Raw genomic sequence first — 8,372 nt, forward strand, 5'->3', positions numbered from 1 at the left:
TATGTAACGTATGTAAATTTGTATGTAGATCACAAAATAATAAAAAAATCAGAATTCTAGCTTCATAAAGGACAATGCCCATGAAAGTATGGACCGCCGTCCAGAGTTGCATCAAATTAAAACACGTTGTGGACGATGTATAATTAACCAAATACTATCATCAATAATTATTTTTAGATCAGCACCCGGGTTCTGAAATCATTTACCGAAATGTTACATAACCTAAATATCGAAAATATCCGACGATAGATGGTCGATTAAAACTGATAGTAGGTATCTATAATGTAGTTCGACTAACATATTCCATTTACTTTTAAAGGTAGTAGATAAAAAAAAACTAAAATAATCCTAAAAACCTAAAATAATGAATTCCGAGTATAAAATACCGCCATTTTAATTTTTAAGAACAACAATGAACGTCTTATTTTATCTTAAATGGAACCCCCTTGTTCAAAGAAACAATTCTGATCGACAAACTATGGAAAAAAATCAAAAAATAATTTTAATATTACTTTCATTTTGATGCATGAGAAAAATCATTAGTGAAAACACTAATAGATCTTATTGAATTCCGAGTATAAAATTCCGCCATTTTAATTTTTAAGAACAACAATCAACATTTCGTCTTATTTTATCTTAAATGGAATCCCCTGTTCAAAGAAACTATTCTGATCGACAAATTATGTAAAAAAATGAAAAAATAATTTTAATATTACTTGCATTTTGACGCATGAGAAAAATCAGTACCAAGAATGGGCATTCTCCTTTGATTAAAACCAACTGAAGACAAAAACCATAGACAATTTTACTTACTTTACACTTAAAACCTAAATTCTTCGCAAATTGTATTAAAGCCAACCAAAGACAAGAACCATAGACTATTTTACTTACTTTACACTTAAAACCTAAATTCTTCGCAAAATGGATTAAAGCCAACCAAAGACACGAACCATAGACTATTTTACTTACTTTACACTTAAAAACTAAATTCTTCGCAAATTGGATTAAAACCAACCAAAGACAAAAACCATAGACAATTTACTTAACACTTAAATGGTAACCAAGACAGGTTACTAACAATTATAAACTTGATCTTAAGATGTTATCTATGATACGATCTGACAACGGCTTGAACAAGGCAAATTCTATTAATAAGGTTGACGTCCTACAATTAATGCTCATTAGATCTTAATCCAATTAGGAATCGGCTAATTAGAACACCTGCTTGTTATTGATGACAGTTTTAAACTAACTTTTGAGTTTCATTTTTTTCTCCGTTGCGCAGAGCAATGTTTTTTGAGGGTATGTGTGTATGTATGTTTGTATGTATGTATGTATGCATGTATGTATGTTTGTTTCTTTTTTATAATATAGGAGTCGTAGGCGAGCATGCAGTTCTCCTGATGGTAAGTGGCTACTTGCCCCCCTATGGAGTTCTGTAATCAACCCCAGATAAGATTAGACTCCTACTTGAGATCGACCACATATGCGCCGTTGCCCTGAGTACTAAGCTGGAATGCCTTAGAAAAGTACGCCTTCCTTACCACGCCCTTAAAAACAGAACACAGCAGCACTTAACACTGCTGTTATTAGGCGGAAATAGACATGGCGGAACTGCCCATGGAATCAAACTATGTATGTATCTCATTCACGGCATGCCCTGCTCCTCAACAGGGTTGACTTTCTGAGAACTAAGTTCCAACGCTTCGGATAAGTATGGTCCACACCCCCAAACAGCACAGCAGCGGCACTGCTATCATAAGACATATTTAGTACCATTTGATTGCTAAATAGTCAAGTAACTAAGTTGAAACGCTAAACTAATAACCAAAGCGTTGAATTCCTACAAATCTCAGATGAAATAATAATATAATAAAACACAAACGAAATTTTCCCAAAGATGTAGAGTCATCAGCGTCCCTTATAATTTTAATCTCAAGTACACAATAGAATAGTCAAAAGCGTAACTAATTTGGGCATGGGAGATGAGGACGACTGCCCTTTATAGGTCACGACACGACTACGACGCGGATTTTATTTTTTTAAAGTTAGCGAGTGTGGTACAATTGGTGTGAAGTCATTACAGCTCGTGGAAACTTTTATAATAAAGAAAGTAGTAGGTACAGTTTACTTGATATTAAGCGGCATCTGCTACTCATGGACACGCATATTTAAGCCTAGATAGTGTTGATCACCTTGATAGATCGATGATTGATAGTTCTATGTGAGACTGCCTGTAGGCGACTCTACAAATATTAAACTAGAGTGCCTCGCTTAAGTCTCCCTTGCCACATCAGACCTGAACATCACTGTTGTTATTAGGCAGAAAGTACGGCTGTGGTGCCGCCGGATTTATATCATAAAGGTTACTTTAAAATGTCCAATTTAGGGTTTTCTAAGCGTTAATAATCAGGAGCGTAGAAGTAACTTAATAAATAATAGTTAATTGATCTGTAAAGTAATCGATGATTGAGGACTTTTATATTGTTTTGTTAGTTTGTATGTCGAAATAAACACACACGAAATAAACAGTCGAAATAAGTTTTACGTATGAATTTTAAATCAGGTAATTGGAATTGATTCAGTTGAAATTTTGAACACTCACAATTTGGATGACAAACCATGAGTGACGTCATTCTTAATCCAATATGGCAATTATGTTCAAAATTTTAAATTAATCGGACCGTTCAAAGTGGGTAAAAATCGAGTTCAAAGATTCCGTTACATACATACAGGTCGAGCTAATAAAAGCGTGGTAAAAAACAAATACGTTACGGAAAAGTGTGTATTTTTCATATAATTTTATTTTTAAGTGAAAACAGTTTCTCAAATATAAAATGTTCAGTCCGTTAACAAGAAATCGTATCTTCTAAACATCACAAGGCCGTCACAAGTCACAATAGGGAACTTACTTCGTATTATTACAGCAATAATCGCCGGAACTTTTATATTTCGTTGCTTTCATTCTTTTTGTGTTTAATCTCAGTTATTTATTTCATCGAATCGCTACGCTTATCAGCATTTCTGCTTTATTTATTTCTTGAACAATCATTCCTTACTTTATTACTGTTCGTTTTATTACAATGGGCTGAATAGTTCTGATACATAGTGTATATAATATTTCATTACGCTTTTTATATAATACTAGCTGACGCGCAAACGTTGTGTTGCCATATAAATAAAAAAATGTTAAGGATGAACAACCCTTATCACTTAGGGGTATGAAAAATAGATAGTAGTCGATTCTCAGACCTACTGAATATGCATATAAAATTTGGTGAAAGTCGGTAAAGCCGTTTCGGAGGAGTACGGTAACTAACATTGTGACACGAGAATTTTATATATAAGAGTAGCTGACCCGGCAAACTTTGTACCACCTCAAAATCTACTTAATCATATAAAATATAGCCTATGTTACTCGTGGATAATGTAGCTTTCGAATGGTGAAAGGAATTTTAAAATCGGTCCAGTAGTTTTTGAGCCTATTCATTACAACCAAACAAACAAACAAAGTTTTCCTCTTTATAATATTAGTGTAGATGGGAGTAGCTCGAGCAAACAGTTTACCTGATGGTAATTAGCCGGCCGCCCATCGCCATGGACTGTTGCTGTTATTATGCAGAAATAGATGTGTCGGTACATCAGCCCCTGAAGTCTATCCAAAAAGGTTCTACATTTAACGCTTGGCGTTTGCCAACCAAATACCAAAATTTGACAATGTCTGCCTACTGAGTCTGCCAAATACCTTTGATAGGTATGCAAAAATTCTGGCAGTACCACCACCACACCTACTTCTGCCTCATAACAGCAGTGTTAAGCGCTGCTGTGTTCTGGTTTGAAAGGTGTGGTAAGGGAAACATACTTTTCCGAGGCGTTCCAGCTTAGTCCTCAGGGGTAGCGGCGCATCTGTGGCCGACCTCAGGTAGGAATATCTAATCCTATCTGGGGTTGATTACAGATGTCCATGGGCAGTAGCCACGTACCATCGGGTGGACTGTATGCTCGTCTGCTACTCCTATATTATAAAAAAATGGATAATTTGATTTTTAACAACGGGCGGTAATCGATTAGGGGCATTTTACAAAATGCCAATTGTTTATAAGATAGAGATAGTAAAAGAGCAATGAGTCCATCTGATGGCATAGTCCGCGTAAAACTGCTAGTCCGCTCTGAATATAGAAATGAATCGCGTCGCCATAGCAAATTGTATGACTACACCTGTGCGGACCAACTTCAGAGCGGACTAGCAGTTTTGCGCGGACTATAAGGGGTCAACGCCGGCAATGCACACCTGTATCTTATTTCCATATATTGAAGCCGATAACATACTTGTTGATATCCCTGAAGACTAAGTTAGAATGCCTTGTTTCTCTTACACAAAATTACTTGATAAAACTAATTAGACAGAAATAATAGTAATGGTATACTTTAAGCATTTTGACGACTAAGATGGAATGCCTAATGTTCTATGAGTGTTTTTACACTTTACTATAAGAATCAGTGTTGATTTATTTCAAAGACTACCACTAGTGAATTTAAATAAAGATAGTTATTTTTTTAACTTTATGAATTAGGTATGCACAAATTTCAAATTAACTTTTTTGATTATTGAATTATATTTGATTCATATTATGTATTTGCGGTATAGTTTTAATAAAATTATATTCACTAACTACATTTTTATTAATATGTTATTAATGTTTCACATAAGTCATTAAAATTAAGCTTAATCTTTACTTATTTTCAAAAAGATTTCAATAAATCAGTGATGAAGTCATTACGCTACTCGACGTCTCTTAAAAGTTTATAATAAATCGTGAATAAAGTTAAAGTCATATAATAAACTATTCATTTAAAATGTATTTATTGTTTTACAGTAATTCCGAAATAACTTTAAGTTAGAGAAAACAAAGTATGTAACTTTACGGGCAAATATATTCTTCAATGTATAAGAGAATTGTAAAGAATTTATCGTAACTTACAAAAGTTTTTAAAACAATCAAGTTATAGTATTTGGGTAGAGTAATTTTAGCTGAAAAGTTAAGTATAAGAAAGTATATTTTATTTTATATGAATAGATCAAAAATAAGAAATATTTAAAGTTGTTTTAAAATAAATAAGTTATAGTATAGTAGAATAGACTAATGTTTTTAGCTGAAAAGTACCTATAAGAAAGTATATTTTATTTTTATGTATAAAAATTTATTAAATATTTTAGATCAGAACTTAGAGATTAAAACTAGCCACAAATTCTATCTAGGTCCACTTATCACTGTCCACCACAATTCAACTATCCGTAAAATCGAATCCAAACCGAACAGAGAAAGTGCTATGTTATCCGAACAATAAAACAAAACAAAACAAAACAAAAAACAATAGAACAGACACAAAACCCCGCAATCCGATGCACAATAAATTCACATCACTAGCACTTTGTTTCAAACTATATTTTGTTTTTGAACTCCGATGTTTTTGGAATGTCAGGGGTAACGGACGTCCGTACCACTCGGTGGTTCAAATGAGACTGTCTTCACTTAGGAATAGCCACAGTTCCGTAGTTTGAAGGCTGTAGGCTACGGAACCTGTATTTTGTACAGAACCTATAAACCTATAATCTGTGGTTGCGATAAAAAGCACAAGACTTTATAGGTGAGCTTTTTTTTCGTTTTATTCTTTCAGTGTGTGCGTTGAAGCACGGTTTGTTAAAATCCCTGGGGTCTTTATATATAACTATTCCTATATTTATAGACCCCATAATATAAACTGTATGTATATTTACCTTTACCTACCTTTATAATAATAACGTAAGTTCGCTCAAGTTAACTTTATAAATCTTATATATAAAATTTTCGTGTCACAATGTTAGTTACCGTACTCCTCCGAAACGGCTTTACCGGTTTTCACTAAATTTTATATGCATATTCAGTAGGTCTAATAATAATCGGCTACTATCTATTTTTCATACCCCTAAGTGATAAGGGTTGTTCACCCATAAGATCTTTTTATTTATATGACAACACGACGTTTGCCGGGTTAGCTAGTATTTAAAAAAATAATTAAAACCTTACAGACAAGAATTTACGCGGGTTAAGATTCCTAAATAATTCCACTTTCAAATTAGAAATTGTACTTTTTCGAATTTTGTGAAGATTTTTTTATACTTATTTGTATAAAAAATAATTAATTATCAATCTTTTTCAACCTTGAAAACAATTAACCAAAACTTTAACCAAATTGATCTCAGTATTTTAATATCTATCTATAAGCGCCAATAACTATAACATTAAATGGTTCTAATAAAATAATAAACTAATAGTAGTTTCTTAACATATGTATATGGTGTTATATGCCACCACTATATAAGATAAATCAAATTAATTATTATTTACTTGTCATAATTTTTCTCAAGCTCAAAAGTGATAGTAGGTAATTCACTTCAAAATATTAGAAGGCATTTAAAATAAGAAAAAGCTCATAGTTATTAAACATTACTTTTACACGAAAACATCAATATTCAAACATACTTAAAACCATAGTAAAGATACTTCGCCGCCTTGAAATTGAATGAAGCCACAAACGGCTTATTAGTTAAGTTATTTTTTTTAATTCTTGACAAATAAAAACATTTTTAGAGAAAATTTACGAATAAATAAGTAATACTGCGTAATTTACATAATAAATAAATAATTATTTCAAATATTTTAGGGACATTTTAGCACGGAGACGTGGCAAAACTTTTTCACGCAAGTATTTCAATTCTTAAAACAAAAAACAAAGTGTACATTCTGAAAGCTCAGAAGCAAAAGCACAAGGTTAAGGTTAAAAGTCAAGGTTAAAAGCTTACAAGTTACTACACGTGTTATCATGTAGTATCTTTTATCTATCTTTATAAATCGAACAAAAGCCTTTTGTAGTTTCTTGTGTTTTCTTTCATTTTCTTTTGTGACTTGAGAGGTCACTTTAAGATTTTTGTACCGATTGTCAACTATAAGTATATATTATAAGAAAACTATTGGTTGAACGAGACGGAAGGTAATATTTTTCGAGTGTATACAATGTAAATATGTGTCAGTCTTTGGCATGCCCTGCAGCCTAAACTTGATAGATTTGAAGGTGGTAGAACCCTTTGTGGTTCGACTCCGGCGACACTACCGGCACGCCTATTTCTGCCTCATAACAGCAGTGTTAAGCGCGTCTGTGTTCTGGTTTGAAGGGTGTGGTAAGTGAGACATACTTTTCCGAATTCCAGCTTAGTCTTCAGGGGTAGCGGCGCATCTGTGGCCGACCTTAGGTAGGAATCTAATCCTATCTGGGGTTGATTACAGACTGCACGCTCGTCTGCTACTCCTATATTATAAAAAATGCATATGAACTAACTAAATAAACGCTTGTTAAATAGGTAACCTCACAAAGTAGAAGGTCCGTAACGAATATAATCAGAAACGGCCCTAATAAGGTATAAACTTACAGAGTAATATAAATCAGAGAGCGTTACGAGTTGCCTAATGAATTATGTTGACGGCCTCGGGGTGAAATGGTTAAGGCGCTTTCATACTTGTAATAATATAACGCTTAAAAAAAACGCTTTCTACACTCACAGCCCCACACTAGGATTCCCTGTATCGTGGGTGCTATGGACACACACAGAGACAAATACACAAACACCCAGACCCAGAAACAGAAATCTAAATTCATCATTTAGATATCTGTCTGGCCGGGGATCGAATCCGGGACCCTTTGAGAGTCAGACCGGCATGGTGACCGCTCCGCCACGCGGGTCGTCAAACCCGCTAATATAATATAATTGGATATATGAAAATTCATGTGGAATTTGCTGTGATAGATAAGTGGTTGAAACTTGGCCTCTTGATCGAGGGGTTCGAGGTTCAAATCCCGGGCAAGCACCTTTCATTTTTGCACGAGTTTTATTGGTGAAGGAAAACATCGTGAGAAAACCTACAAGCCGGGAGTTCTGTAAAAAAAGTTCTCAAAGGTATGTGAAGTTTACGAATTCGCACTTGGCCGGCGCGGTGGAGTATGACCTAATATCCCTCTTATTCTGAGAGGAGGTCCGTGTCCAGCAGTGGGACAGTAATGGGTTGATGTCGAGATTTTAATAAAAAATGTACTTTGTAGAGATTCTATCACCACTTTTCAGAAATCCGTGAACATAGTGTGTAAAAATCTTATTATTAAGATTTCAAAGTCCGTCTGTGTCACACAGGGTTGCCTCTAGAACGTGTGAATGAATATTTGAGAATGTTTTTATTATTATTATTATTTATAATATAGAAGCAGCAAACAAGCATGGAGTCCACCTGATGGTAAGTGACTACTGCGGCCCATAGACATCTGAAATCAAACCAGATAAA

The 8,372-nt window shown here is 34.0% G+C and overlaps 1 protein-coding gene across 1 annotated transcript in view; it reads right to left on the bottom strand.

Annotated features, from left to right (window-relative positions):
* The window catches only part of LOC140755084 (protein Wnt-5b), a 67,088-nt gene extending 61,582 nt beyond the window's left edge, over positions 1–5,506 (bottom strand). Inside the window, exon 1 of the mRNA XM_073090280.1 lies at positions 5,166–5,506. The gene's annotated coding sequence lies outside the window, so the exon portion shown is untranslated. The remainder of the gene's footprint in view (positions 1–5,165) is intronic.
* Positions 5,507–8,372: the final 2,866 nt, after the last annotated feature.

This window comes from Epargyreus clarus, unplaced genomic scaffold, assembly GCF_041222505.1.
Source record: "Epargyreus clarus isolate Ecla_fem2 unplaced genomic scaffold, WU_Ecla_fem_2.2 ptg000032l, whole genome shotgun sequence".
Taxonomy (NCBI): domain Eukaryota; kingdom Metazoa; phylum Arthropoda; class Insecta; order Lepidoptera; family Hesperiidae; genus Epargyreus; species Epargyreus clarus.